At 51.5% G+C, this 13,165-nt stretch overlaps 1 long non-coding RNA gene across 1 annotated transcript; it reads right to left on the bottom strand.

Annotated features, from left to right (window-relative positions):
• Positions 1-4,198: 4,198 nt before the first annotated feature.
• Positions 4,199-11,800, bottom strand: LOC147822150 (uncharacterized). Its single transcript, XR_015446113.1, has 2 exons — positions 5,303-11,800; positions 4,199-4,678 (listed from the first exon to the last, which is right to left on the bottom strand). It is a non-coding gene; the product is annotated as an uncharacterized LOC147822150 (long non-coding RNA).
• Between the last annotated feature and the right edge of the window lie 1,365 nt (positions 11,801-13,165).

Genomic DNA, 13,165 nt, shown 5'->3' with positions numbered 1-13,165 from the left:
TTGTCCCTGGACCCCACCACACTCATCATCCTCCTCGCCAGGCACGGCTGGAGCTGCCGCCAAGATGGCTCATGACATTGCAAACCGCAACCTTGTCAAGACACTCAGACCGCGGTCCTAGAGCTCAGCCTAGGTTCCACCTTGGCCGCCCCAGCCTGTGAGTGTGGTCTTGGTTAGAACAGGGCCCTGAGGCTATTAGAAAGCTAATCATCCTGGATCAGGCTGAGGCGGAAGCCAAGGCCCATCTGGCCCAAGAAGCGTCTGTGGGCCACACGTGGGGACTCCTGGAGGGGTGGGCCCTCAGGGACCCTCCAGCTATGCTGTCACTGAGTCAGCAAATCCCAGCACCTGCCAGGTGTGCCAAGGCCCAAGGTGAGGGGCGAGCAGACCTGGGAGGTGCTGCAGAGGGCGAGTACCATCTTCCCAGAGCGCCCAGGCTCCTGTGCAGACAGGGTGGCCCCCGGCCTGGCCAGCACCCAACCTGAGGGGAGACAGGTGAGCTGTCCCCTGGGTCTCATAGAGAAGCTCATGCCTTGACCCTCAGATGAAGTAGACATGAGGCAGGGCTGCTCCCTGGCCACAAGAGCCAGAGAACGGCCCCTTTCCAGCTCTTGCCACAGGGCAACCCAGAAGTCTTACAGGATGGGGGCTGGGTGTGATGGGCAGGGCCCTGGTCAGCCCTGGCTGCCATCTCCCTAGTCCACCCGCCATGGATACCAGCTGCTGCCACATCAAAGCCCAAATGCTGGGCACCATGACAGGCAGGACGCTGCGAGGTGGATCAGGTGGCTGTTCAGGGGGTGTATGCCTTTGTCTAGCTGTCCCCCAGAGCCTCATGTGGTCATAGGTGGGGCTTTCTCAGAGGAGCTGGACCTAGAGTGTGCGAAACTGGAACTGATTCATGGTGCAATGTAGGATTGAGGGCCCTAGGATTAAGGGCATGAGTGCTGCCCACCTGAAGCAGCCTGGATAAGATAAAGGGACGAAGGAGCTGTTATGTTCCTCTGCGGCTTTTGCTGTCTTCCATGTGAGATGAGCTGTTTCTCCTCTTCGAGGCCCCTGTGCTGTGTGCCACTCTGCCTTGGAGCCAGCCAGCTATGGGCTGAAGCCTCTACGAGCTGACTTAAATAAGCCTTTCCCCTTTAACTCTGGTATTTTGTCTCAGCAACGAGAAAAGTAACTAAGACAGGGTGCTAACTTGTGCCAGCAAAGCCCCAGGGTAGGGAAGTAGAGGCAGATGTTATGACAGGAGGACATCTGGTGAATGAAAGTGGCCTCAGGCTAATCCAGTCACAAGGTCAGATTCACTCTCCTGCCTGAACAACTGCCAAAACAGGAAGCAACCAGCAGCAACGAACTGTGGTCACTGGTGCCGCAACCCTCAGCTAAGCCTAGCCCCTGACTCAACTGACTCACACTCCACAGCCAGACCTGAGGAAGCAAGGCAGCTTGTCACCAAGCACAAGTACCACTCACCTCAGTACTCCTATCCTCAAAACAGGGATGGTGGTGGGTGAGGAAAGACTCCTAAGAGGCAAAGCCATAGTCCGAACCAGAGACTGGATTTCAGAATCAGAAATCCAAGCAGAATCTGACATGACAGATGTTGGAAGCACCAGGCAGGGAACTTAAAATAGCCATGAGTAATATGTTAGCACTCTTGTGAGGATGGCAGACGTTGTACAAGATGACGTGAGTATGTTGTGCCCAGATTGTGAAGTCCCAGAGACCACCAGGAGGCCGTTTCTGATGTAAGCACACAAGGGTCGTTTATTTAAGCTTAAGCAGGGACTCTCAACTGTCACCGACACAGCGGATCGAGATTGAGAGCCCTGAGTCCCTAACTAGCAGGGTTTTTATTGAGACTACAACAAGCTTTGGTTATTAGTAGCCAGGTGATTGGTTAATACTCAATACATATGAAGTGTAGGGTTTTGGTTGGCTAGGCTTTGGGGGTCGAAGGGGATTATGTATTGGTTTTTGTGAGGGAGAAAAGGGGCAAAGATTAACGGCCGGTTGTTACATACTGATCGTTAGCAGACCCACTAATGGCCGCATCTATCTTGTGTGGACAGTCAGCTCATTAACTGCTTATCCTACAGATAGTGTACCTGGAACGCTCTCTCCCCGGGTACACAGGTGGTTGGGTAATAAACTCAGGAATTTCAAGTGGTGAATTCCTAGTTTAAGCACAAATTTGAGAGAACAAAGGAGACGGCTCCAAAATGGAGTCATTTTGGTCCCACATTCCCCCCCTTCTCATGATGTTATAGAGGGCCAATCATGGGCCTCTGGGGGTTAATTTTATCAAGTCGGTAGGAATTGGCTGGTATTGGGACCTGAGCACCATTAACTGAACAGTGTTAATTCGTTTTTTGATGAACGAAACTAGTCTATTGAGCATACAAGGTCCAAAGGTCAACAGTAGTAACACGATAAGCAAGGGGCCTAGCAGGGTAGAGATTAGGGTAGTTAGCCAAGGGGAAGAATTAAACCAAGATTCGAACCAGTTTTGAGATAGTTTTCTTTCTCGCTTACGTTTGGCGATGCCCTCCCTAACTTTAGCCATGGACTCTTTGACCACTCCTGAATGATCTACATAGAAGCAACATTCTTTGGTTGCAGCCCGGTGTTCGTGAATCGACCGGGGGGAGGGTACACCCCTTTTTTGTTTCCCCACATTCAGGCCTTCCCCGTGACTCTAGGCTCCAGTGTCCGATATCCCAGCTGTCAGTGGCTAGCCGACAGAGATCAAACTCTAGAGCAGGCCACCAGGTTAATGGTGGGCTCACTTTGGACGAGCTGTTAATAATGTCACCTGTGGCGGTACTGATGATCATCCAGGTTAAATTTAGGGGAGCATGTGGGTTCTGTCCTCTTAAAATCGGTGTCAAAAGTACAGTTACCACAATCATGACCTTTGACGACGCAGCTTGAGTTTGAGGGGATTGTCTTGGTCTTTGGACACCTGCCATGATGGAACGAAGTCCTCTAGGACAGCGTGAGGATCTCGACCTTGAGAGCGGTGGGCGTGGTCAAGACTGTGACGTAGGGTCTTTTTTAACGGGGCTCAAGGTCCCTTTGTCGGTGTCTCTGGACGAAGACCCAGTCTCCTGGTCGATAGCGATGGGGCTCGGGAGGCGGTCCAGTTTGATATAAGGCTTTTAATTTAGGCCAGATATCCTCGTGCACACTTTGGAGGCTTTTTAAAGAAAGTAACAACTTTTGGTCATCAAATTCAACAAGCACATTTGATTGAAGGTTGGGAATAATGGGAGGGGGAATTTCAAACATGATTTTAAAGGGAGTTAATCCCATCTTATAGGGTGAATTGCATACCCTATAGAGGGCGAAGGGAAGGAGAGTCACCCAGTCACCGCCAGTCTCTAAGGTTAATTTAGTTAAGGTCTCTTTTAATGTTTTATTCATCCTCTCTACCTGTCCTGAACTTTGGGGTCTGTATGCACAATGTAATTTCCAATCCGTCCCCAATATCTGTGCTAGGGTTTGACTCACCTTGGAAATAAAGGCGGGTCCATTATCTGATCCTAGCATTACTGGAAAACCATACCTTGGCAGGATGTCTTCTAGCAGTTTCTTAGTCACACTTCACGCTGTTTTATGTTTGGTAGGAAACGCTTCTGTCCATCCTGAAAAAGTGTCTACAAAAACTAACAAGTATTTATAACCATACCTTCCAGGTTTTACCTTGGTGAAGTCCAATTCTCAATAGGCTCCAGGTCGGCTTTCCCTCAGCCCTGGGTTGGCCCTATTGTGGGTGGCATTTGTCAATTGACAGGCTTTGTAGGTAGCAACAATATGTTCAATTTTAGAATTAGCATCACGGATCTTAATTTCAGCATGTCTCAGGAGATCTTGCATTTTTCGAGTGCCCATGTGGGTGGTCCGGTGCATCTTGGAGAGAACTTGTTCTCCCAGCGCTTTAGGCAATATGACTTTACAATCAGAAGATTTCCACCACCCGTTGAGGCACTGAGGCATAGGTAATTGTTTTATCCAATTTAAATCTTCTTCAGTGTACTGGGGTTTTTCTGGTAGGGCTGCACTTCCCGGATCGGGCAGCTGAGTGACCAGTGTCAGATTAATCTTTAAGGCTATTTCTCGGGCTGTCTGGTCAGCTAAATTATTTCCTCTGGCAATTGGAGTGTCGCCTTTTTGGTGTCCTGGGCAATGGATAATGGCTAATTTTTTTAGGTAGCCAGAGGGCTGTTAAGAGGGCAAGGATCTCTTCTTTGTTTTTAATAGTCTTTTCTTCAGCTGTCAGGAGTCTCCTTTCTTTGTAGATGGCCCCATGGACGTGTGTAGTGGCAAAGGCATACCGGCTATCTGTGTATATATTTAACTTTTGGCCCCGTCCTAGAGTCAATGTCTTGGTCAGAGCTATGAGCTCCGCCCGTTGTGCTGAGGTCCCGGTGGGCAATGGTTCTGCCCAAATGACCTCAGTCTCTGTCACCACTGCTGCTCCTGCATACCTGCGGCCATCACGAACAAAGCTGTTCCCATCAGTGTACCAGGTATCATCTGCATCTGGCCATGGTTGGTCGCTCAGATCTGCTCGAATTCCATGTACCTGGGCTAGGATGTCTGTGCAGTCGTGAAGCGGAGCCTCCAAGTTCAGGTCTGGCAACAGTGTGGCTGGGTTTAAAGCAGCCGGGGCCTGAAAGACAACTCGGGTTGGATTTAGGAGTAAGCTCTGGTAGTGGGTCAGGTGAGCATTACTGAGCCATCGATCCGGAGGCTGTTTTAGGACTCCCTCAATAGCGTGAGGGGTGGTCACGCACAGTTCTTGGCCTAATGTCAACTTGTCAGCATCTTTGACCATTAGAGCCACTGCTGCAATCATTCTTAGACACGGGGGCCATCCTGATGCAACTGGATCAAGTCTTTTTGATAGGTACGCCACTGGGCGGCGCCATGGCCCTAGATGCTGGACCAGGACGCCCTTAGCGACTCCTTTGTTTTTATCAATGTAAAGGTGGAATGGCTTAGTAATATCGGGCAAGCCCAAGGCTGGTGCCGTCAGCAAGGCTGTTTTAATTTGATCGAAAGATTTTTGTAGCTTTTCTGTCCATTGAAAAGCCTGATTGTCTTTGGTTGCCTCATAAAGGGGCCTTGCGAGCTCTGCGAACCCCGGTATCCATAGGCGGCAGAAGCCCGCCGATCCCAAGAACTCTCTGACTTTCTGAGGAGAATCTGGTGTGGGTATCTTAAGAACTGTCTCTTTTCTAGCATCCGACAGCCATCTCTGCCCTTCCCTAAGCATGTACCCCAAGTAGCTTACCTCGGGTTTGCAGATCTGGGCCTTTTTGGTGGACGCCCGGTACCCCAGTTCTCCTATGACTATCAAGAGTCTCTTGGTTCCACTTAGGCAGTCTTCCCGCGTTTCAGCTGCTATGAGGAGGTCATCTACATATTGTAACAGAGTTAGTTGGGGGTTCTGGAGGCGAAACTCACCCAGGTCTTCATGTAGGGCCTCGTCGAAGATGGTGGGAGAGTTTTTGAATCCTTGGGGTAATCGGGTCCATGTCAGCTGTCCGTTGAGGCCTTGTTCTGGGTCACTCCATTCAAATGTAAAGATGTGTTGGCTTTTGGGTGCTAGCGGAAGGCTAAAAAAAAGCATCTTTGAGATCCAAGACTGTGTACCATCGATGGCTCGGGGGAAGTGAACTCAAAAGGGTGTATGGATTAGGCACTGTGGGGTGGATGTCCATAACCCTCTTGTTCACTTCCCGGAGATCCTGCACTGGCCGATAGTCATTAGAATGAGGTTTTTGCACTGGCAACAAGGGGGTGTTCCAGGCTGATTGACAAGGCCTAAGAATCCCCTGAGCAAGCAACCTCCTGATGTGTGGAGTTATTCCCTTCTGGGCCTCTAGGGCCATAGGATATTGGCGAACTTGTACAGGATCTGCCCCAGGTTTTATTTCTACAAACACTGGTGCTCTGTGTGCAGCTAACCCCATGCCTCCAGTCTCTGCCCATGCTTGTGGGAACATGATGAGCCATTGTTCCATGTCAGGATCAGGAGGGGCCCTCTTCTGATGTAGCAGATATTTATCTTCTAGGTTTATGGTTAGTACCTGAATGGGCCTTCCCTCTTGATTAAGGACTTTTGTGCCCCCGGGTTGGAAATGAATTTGAGCCCCTAATTTAGTCAGTAAGTCTCTTCCCAATAAGGGGTAGGGGCAGTCTGGTATAATCATAAATGAGTGGGTTACTTGGCCCACTCCCAAGTCTACTGTTTTTTGGGTTGTCCATGAATACTTTTTCATGCCTGTAGCTCCTTGAACCCAGGAGGTCTTATCAGAAACATGGCCACATGGTTTAAGTAGGACCGAATGTTGAGCCCCTGTATCCACTAGGAACTCGATAGGTCTCCCCTCCACTTTTAGGGTTACCCTGGGCTCGGGGAGGGGTGCCGAACCCCGTCCCCCCTAATCATTTAATTCATCCATAGCCAGGATAGGGGCCTTGGGGCGTCCTTCCTGTTGTTTCTTTTTGGGACAGTCTCTGGCCCAGTGTCCATACTCTTTGCAATGAGCACGTTGATTTTTCCCCAACTGGGGGCGCTCTCTGCGTCTCTCTTTGTTTTCTCCTTCCACCGCAATCTTTCTTAGTCTACGTTCACGTTCCTTCTGTTCTCCCGCAGTGGCAGCCAGAAGGATCCGAGCTAAGTTTCGGGTCTGGCGGTCATCAGCTTTTTCTCGTTTCTCCTCTGCGGTTTCTCTATTGTTATACACTTTCTCTGCCACTGCCACTAAGTCCTGAATACTCTTTTCTCCTAACCTATCTACTTTCTGTAACTTTCTCTTAATGTCTGGCGCCGCCTGGTTGACAAAATGTATTATTACAGCTGCCTTTGTCTCAATTGCTTCTGGGTCCATAGGAGTGTACCTACGAAAAGCTTCCTGAATTCTTTTTAGGAAAGCAGCAGGGCTTTCATCTAACTTTTGTTGTACATCCCCTACCTTAGCCAAATTTGTAGGCTTCCTCGCTGCTGCTTTCAGACCTTTTAATAGAGCCTGGTGATAGACCCGAAGCCTCTCCTTACCTTCCGCTGTGTTGAAGTCCCAGTTGGGTCGGGACAGAGGAAAAGAAGTGTTGATAGTGTCAGCATTGGTGGTGGGTTGACCATTGTCACCAGGAACCAATTTCCTGGCCTCATTCTGGATCCTCTCTCGTTCTTCAGTGGTGAACAGGACCTGCAGAAGCTATTGACAGTCATCCCAAGTGGGCTGATGGGTAAACAAAACAGTTTCTAACAGGTTAATCAAATCTCTAGGGTTATCAGAGAAATTGGCATGTTGTCGGCGCCAATTATAAAGATCACTTGTAGCAAAGGGCCAGTAATGGTGAGGCTGGTTCCCATGCTCATCAGGGGGCCCTATCGCTCGCAGCGGACAAACAGTAGAGTCTGCTGGTCCTGCCGGCGAGGCGGCGCGCCGGTGACGAGTATTTTGGGCGGGACCATTACGGTTGCCAGCACCCGGGGCGGGCTCTTCCTCCCTAGCCCCGGCTGGGACTGGGTCATTTCTTTCAGCCTGCTGTTGCGGAAGAGAGGGGAGAGAGTAAGGGGGAGGGAAAATAAGATCTTCTTCGGTCCCTCCCTGGAGGACAGGGTAGAGTGGCGCGGTCGGCTTGGTTTCGGTCTGCTCCTCGTCATCGCGCCCTCTAGGAGTCTTCTTACTGGCTGTCAGGATTAACTCTGGCTGCTGTTGCTGTGAAGGCAAAAAAGGCTTAACCCACGGGGGTGGGTTAAAGATCAGAAATTCCCAAATGGCAATGTAGGGTACCTGGTCGGGATGAAGGATGGCTTTACGAACTCTGCGTATAATTTGCAAATCAAAAGTTCCCTCGGGGGGCCATCCTACCCCAAGGGTGGGCCACTCCGAGCTACAGAGGGTGATGAACTTAGCCTTTTTAATTTTTAAACTTAGGTTACGAGCGCTCTCCCTAACTTCCTTGAAATGATCTTTCATGAGGGAAAGGGGGTAGTCACAGTCTGTCCCATCGTCTCAGTCCAAGTCAGTACAACACACAGACAAACACAACAGAAAAACACGCGAGACAAAATCGTCCTCCGCCTGATCGGAGGCAATGCAAATGGGACGACGGCCTCCTGCCGTGCCGCGGGAGCGACCCGCACCGTCCCTCCAGGAGTCTCACTGACTCGTACTCTTGGGGCACTCCGTCCCCACCAGCGGAATCCGGAACGTCTTCCAGGATCCCGGGTCGGCGGCCCTTGCAGCGCGTCCGCCTAGACCGTCTGCCGACCTTCCCAGAAAATAGGCCCAGACTTTACAAACACAAAAAACACTCACCAGCCGGCGTTGACCCTCCGGTACGGGAGTCCTGAAGGTCTTGGGATCCCGGACGAGCCCCCAAATGTTGTGCCCAGATTGTGAAGTCCCAGAGACCACCAGGAGGCCGTTTCCGATGTAAGCACACAAGGGTCGTTTATTCAAGCTTAAGCAGGGACTCTCAACTGTCACCGACACAGCGGATCGAGATTGAGAGCCCTGAGTCCCTAACTAGCAGGGTTTTTATTGAGAATACAACAAGCTTTGGTTATTAGTAGCCAGGTGATTGGTTAATACTCAATACATATGAAGTGTAGGGTTTTGGTTGGCTAGGCTTTGGGGGTCGAAGGGGATTACGTATTGGTTTTTGTGAGGGAGAAAAGGGGCAAAGATTAACGGCCGGTTGTTACATACTGATCGTTAGCAGACCCACTAATGGCCGCATCTATCTTGTGTGGACAGTCAGCTCATTAACTGCTTATCCTACAGATAGTGTGCCTGGAACGCTCTCTCCCCAGGTACACAGGTGGTTGGGTAATAAACTCAGGAATTTCAAGTGGTGAATTCCTAGTTTAAGCACAAATTTGAGAGAACAAAGGAGACGGCTCCAAAATGGAGTCATTTTGGTCCCACAAGTAATTTCAGCAGAGATGGAAACTATAAGAGAGAACCAGACGGAAATACTCCAAACAAAACACAGCAGTGGAGATGGAAGTGCCTGAGTGTGCCGCAGACTCAACACAGCTGAGGGAGGAATCAGCAAATGTGAAGATAGAGCACTACTCAGAAGCAAGAACCAAACTGGAACGCTTGTGCACGCATGCACGCACCCACGCACCAGGAGCTGGGGAAAGAAACCCAGCACCCAAGCCAGAAGAGAAGACAGGGAGAAGATGCTCTCTAGAGAAACAAGGGCCACATTGTTTTTGAAGTTGATGGCAAACAGCAAACAGAGTTAGGAAAATCCGTGAACACCACATAGGACGCACACCAAGAACAGCTGAATGTGGGAAGGCCTGGTGCAAAGCTCTCGAAGGAGTCTTGAGGGAACACACACACACATGCACACGTGTGCATGCACACACACACATGCACACACAGTATCAAGGATGTGAGAACCACAGAGTCTTCTGTAAATCACTGAAAAGCAAAGCAGAGCTGTCAGCCCAGAGCACGACAGCCAGCAAAATCACCCACGGAGCACAAGGAAGTCTTTCTCAGATGAACAAAAGCTGAGAATCATCGCCCTCCTACCTGCTCCGCAAGACCTGCCGGAGGAAGTTCTTCGGGGGTGGGGACCTGGTGTCAGCAGGGCCCCAGGCCACACAGGCAGCAGAGTGCTGGAGCCAGCTGAGTGGTTTCAACACGCAGTTCACCTTGTCTGCCCTGGAAGACTATCATTGTCCCAAAGCAAAAGTAAAAATCGTTTCGTTTGTGTCTACAACAGGTACAAATGAAAACCTACCCTGGTGCACATAGTGAGAAGGATATGAAGGAGGAGCTGGGTTATTCTCAATTAATCCAGAGACAAACAAGAAGAGGCTGAAGGAAACAAAGCAAGTGGAACAAATACACAACAGTCAGCAAGATGGTGGTTTTTAAGCCAACCCTATCCATTGTCACTGTAAATACAAACACCAGGTGAAAAGAAAAGTGGTGTTGGAGTGGATTGTGGAGAGCAAGATCCAACTACAGAATTTGAAAAAATTGTTTCAAATACAAAGCCAAAGACAGGTTCAAAGTAAAAGAATGGAAGGAGTGTGTTCTAGACCAGCACTGATCCAAAGAAGCCTGGGGTAGTTCTGGTAACAGCAGACAAGTGACCCGGAACCAAAGAATTCTGCCAGGGCAAAGTGGGGCGCGCCCCGCCATCAGTTCTCCAGGAGGAGACAGGAGTGTGTGGCACACACTTGCAGCCTGACCCAGACTCAGAATACCCCGACGCGCGCTGGCGTGACCGAGGCAGAGGCCCACCAGTCCTCTCCCGTGGTTGGAGACTTCAGCCTCTGCCGGAGGACCTGGTGGAGGACCTGACCGACATCGCCAGCTCAATCCACCTGACACCAATACACTGGCAGAAAGACTCCGGCAGCCCACGCTGCTCAAGGGCACACAGCTTTCAGCAAGACAGGCTGCATTCTGGCTCACAAAGCAGCCTGGCAAACTCAGAGAGAGAACTCATATAAAGCATGGTCTCGGAACATAAGGAGATTAAATTAGATTAAATAGCAGCTCCACAATTACCCATGAGAGGAAATCTCAAAGAACACTGAAAGTGCTTTGAACTGAAGCAGAGAGAGTAACATATCAAAACTCATGGTTTGGGGTCGGGGATTTAGGCCAGTGGTTCTGTCACCTGCCTTGCAAGTGCAAGGACCCGAGTTCGATCCCTGGTACCAAAAATAAAAAAAAACTCATGGGCAGCAGGCAAAGCCATGCAAAGAGGAAAGTGTTTAGCCATAAATGCCTATATTAGAAAAAGGAAAGATTTCAAATCAGTGTCTTAAGTGTCCACTTAAAGAAACTGAAGATGAAGAGAAAATCAAACCTAAAAAAGTAGAATAAAGGGGAATAGTAAAGACTAGAAAAGAAATCAATGGAATGGGCCAGGCATGGTGGTGCATGCCTAAAATCCTGGTACTAGGGAGGCTGAGGCAGGAGGATCACCTCAAGTTGGAGGCCAGCCTGGGCTACACAGTGAGTTCAAAGCCAGCCTGAACTATAGAGCGAGACTTTGTCTCAAAAAACCAAAAATAAAAAATCAGTGGAATTGATAACAGAAAAAGAGCAGTGAATTAAACCAAAATCTGGTTTTCTATGAAACCAATAAACCTTCGGACAGATTGACCAATTAAAAAATAGAGACACAAATTACTAAGATCAGAAACAGAAAGACAGACCTCTGCACTGACACCAGTCCTTAAAGCACGGTCCAGGACACCAGAACAACTCTTTGTCCAGTTGAACAAATACAGACAAGACACTGGTTCCTTAAGAGACACCAGCTACCCACGTTCAAGGAGAAATCAGTGGGCAGGACAGTCCTCTACCCATGAGAGAAATGGAAGGTGCTGTTCGAAGCCTTCCAAAAAGGAAAACTCCAGGCCCATCTTCGTTTACTGGTGAATTCTAACAAGAAAAGAAGGTCAGTGTCACACAATTGCTTTCAGAAAAGAGGAGAAACACTTTCAAATCACTGCCATGGTGCCCAACATTGCCCCAAACCCAGCGTTCCCCAATACTAAACCCCAGGGTAATACTGCATCACGCCCGTGCAGGTTACTTGGGGAATGGAGCCTGGCTTAGCATGCAGAGATCGTCTGACAACCCAACAGGCAGGCAATCATGCCTCGACGACGCAAAAGAAAACATCCGACACAATATGCTCCCCACTCGCGGTCAGCAAACCAGGAATAGACCGACTTTCCCACCAGGTCCAAGCGTTGCTGCAGGAGCCCCAGCGCAGCGCAACCGGCCCTGCAGGACGCCCCAGGAGGACACAGAGCTGGCGGGAGTGCTCCCTTCCCAGCCACGCCCGGCCTCTGCCGCCCTGCTCCGGCCGGCTGAGGGGCACAGTCAGCCTCTTCCTGGGCGGGGTCTGAGGCTTCAGGAAGGTGACCTCAGCGGCAACGCCCCCCCTGCTGGTGACCAGGATTCTCTCCTGCTGCGGTGTGCCCAGCTGCCCTACACTCCTCGGCTTACAGTGAGCGAGGCCGTTTGTTAGCACCCAGGCCCAGCAGGTTGGGGATCCAGCTGGCTGGAGAGGGTGGGGACCCGTCTCTGCTTCCCCGGTCCAGGGCCTCTTCTCCCACTGTCCTGCTGGGACTGGCTGCTGGCGAAGACCTGGGTGGAACCAGGACAGCCCTCCCGGGGACCTGGCACCTGCATGCCAGGGTGCCCAGAGAGTGTCACGCGGGCCCCACGCTGCTGTTGGGGTGGCGGCTGGAAGTCAGGAGGCGTCACTTCCTTACCTTCTCACTCTGCCCCGTCTGAGAGGCCACCTGGGGCTGAGGAGGCCACAGTCCACTGTGGAGAGGCTCCCAGGCCTCCTGGCGGGGGGAGGGGGGCTGCCATACCCATGCGCTCGGAGCTGCTGGGCCACACCCGCACCGCTCCACACCCTGTTCCATGTGAGACAGCCTGTCCGCCCTGTGCACAGCAGGGCCCAGCTGGCCTCAGGGCTGGAGGGCAGCCGAGGTGCTCGCCGGACGCTGGAAACTGTGAAGTGGTTGGCGTGGGCTGGTGAGCACCCTGTGCTGGTACCCCGTGGGAGCTGAGATGGGAGAGTCAGCCCCTCAGGGAGGAGCAGGGGAGGTGGGAGTTCACGGGGAGGGACTCACAACCACAGGCAGGAAGGGAGCCGCAGCCCACCCAGCAGAATAGAGGCCCCAGTGAGGGAGGACATGCGCAGCGGAGGAGCCAGTCCCATGCCAGTGGCAGGGAGGAAGTCAGCACTGATCCCTGCAATGCAAATGTCACCCCACTGCGCTCATGAAAAATAGCACTCCTGGAGGGAGCCCCAGCTGCAGCTGTCTGCTGCTGGGAGGCTCACAGAGGATTCTGGGCCTGAGCTGAGGCCCCCTGGGGGGAGTGCGGGCCCTCTGTGGTGTGGGGAGCCCAGCAGGGCAGAGCCAGGCTGGGAGAGCAGCCCGAGGGCTCTGGGCCACGCAGGGGCGGGCGTGGTGGGCCTGCCTGGCACAGGGCCAGTCGAGGCCGGAGGACAAGGCTGATGGGCAGAGCAGAGTCACCACAGGGTGGCCAAGCCAGGCCCCAAATCCACTGTCACAGGCAGGTAGAGTCAAGGAGACTGAGGTGTGTGGACTGGAGCCCTCAGGGCAGAACCT

This window comes from Heterocephalus glaber, unplaced genomic scaffold (assembly GCF_053883595.1).
Source record: "Heterocephalus glaber isolate CG9 unplaced genomic scaffold, H.glaber_assembly_v1.0 deba00001673, whole genome shotgun sequence".
NCBI classification, from domain to species: domain Eukaryota; kingdom Metazoa; phylum Chordata; class Mammalia; order Rodentia; family Bathyergidae; genus Heterocephalus; species Heterocephalus glaber.
This window is presented reverse-complemented; position numbering and strand designations above follow the sequence as displayed.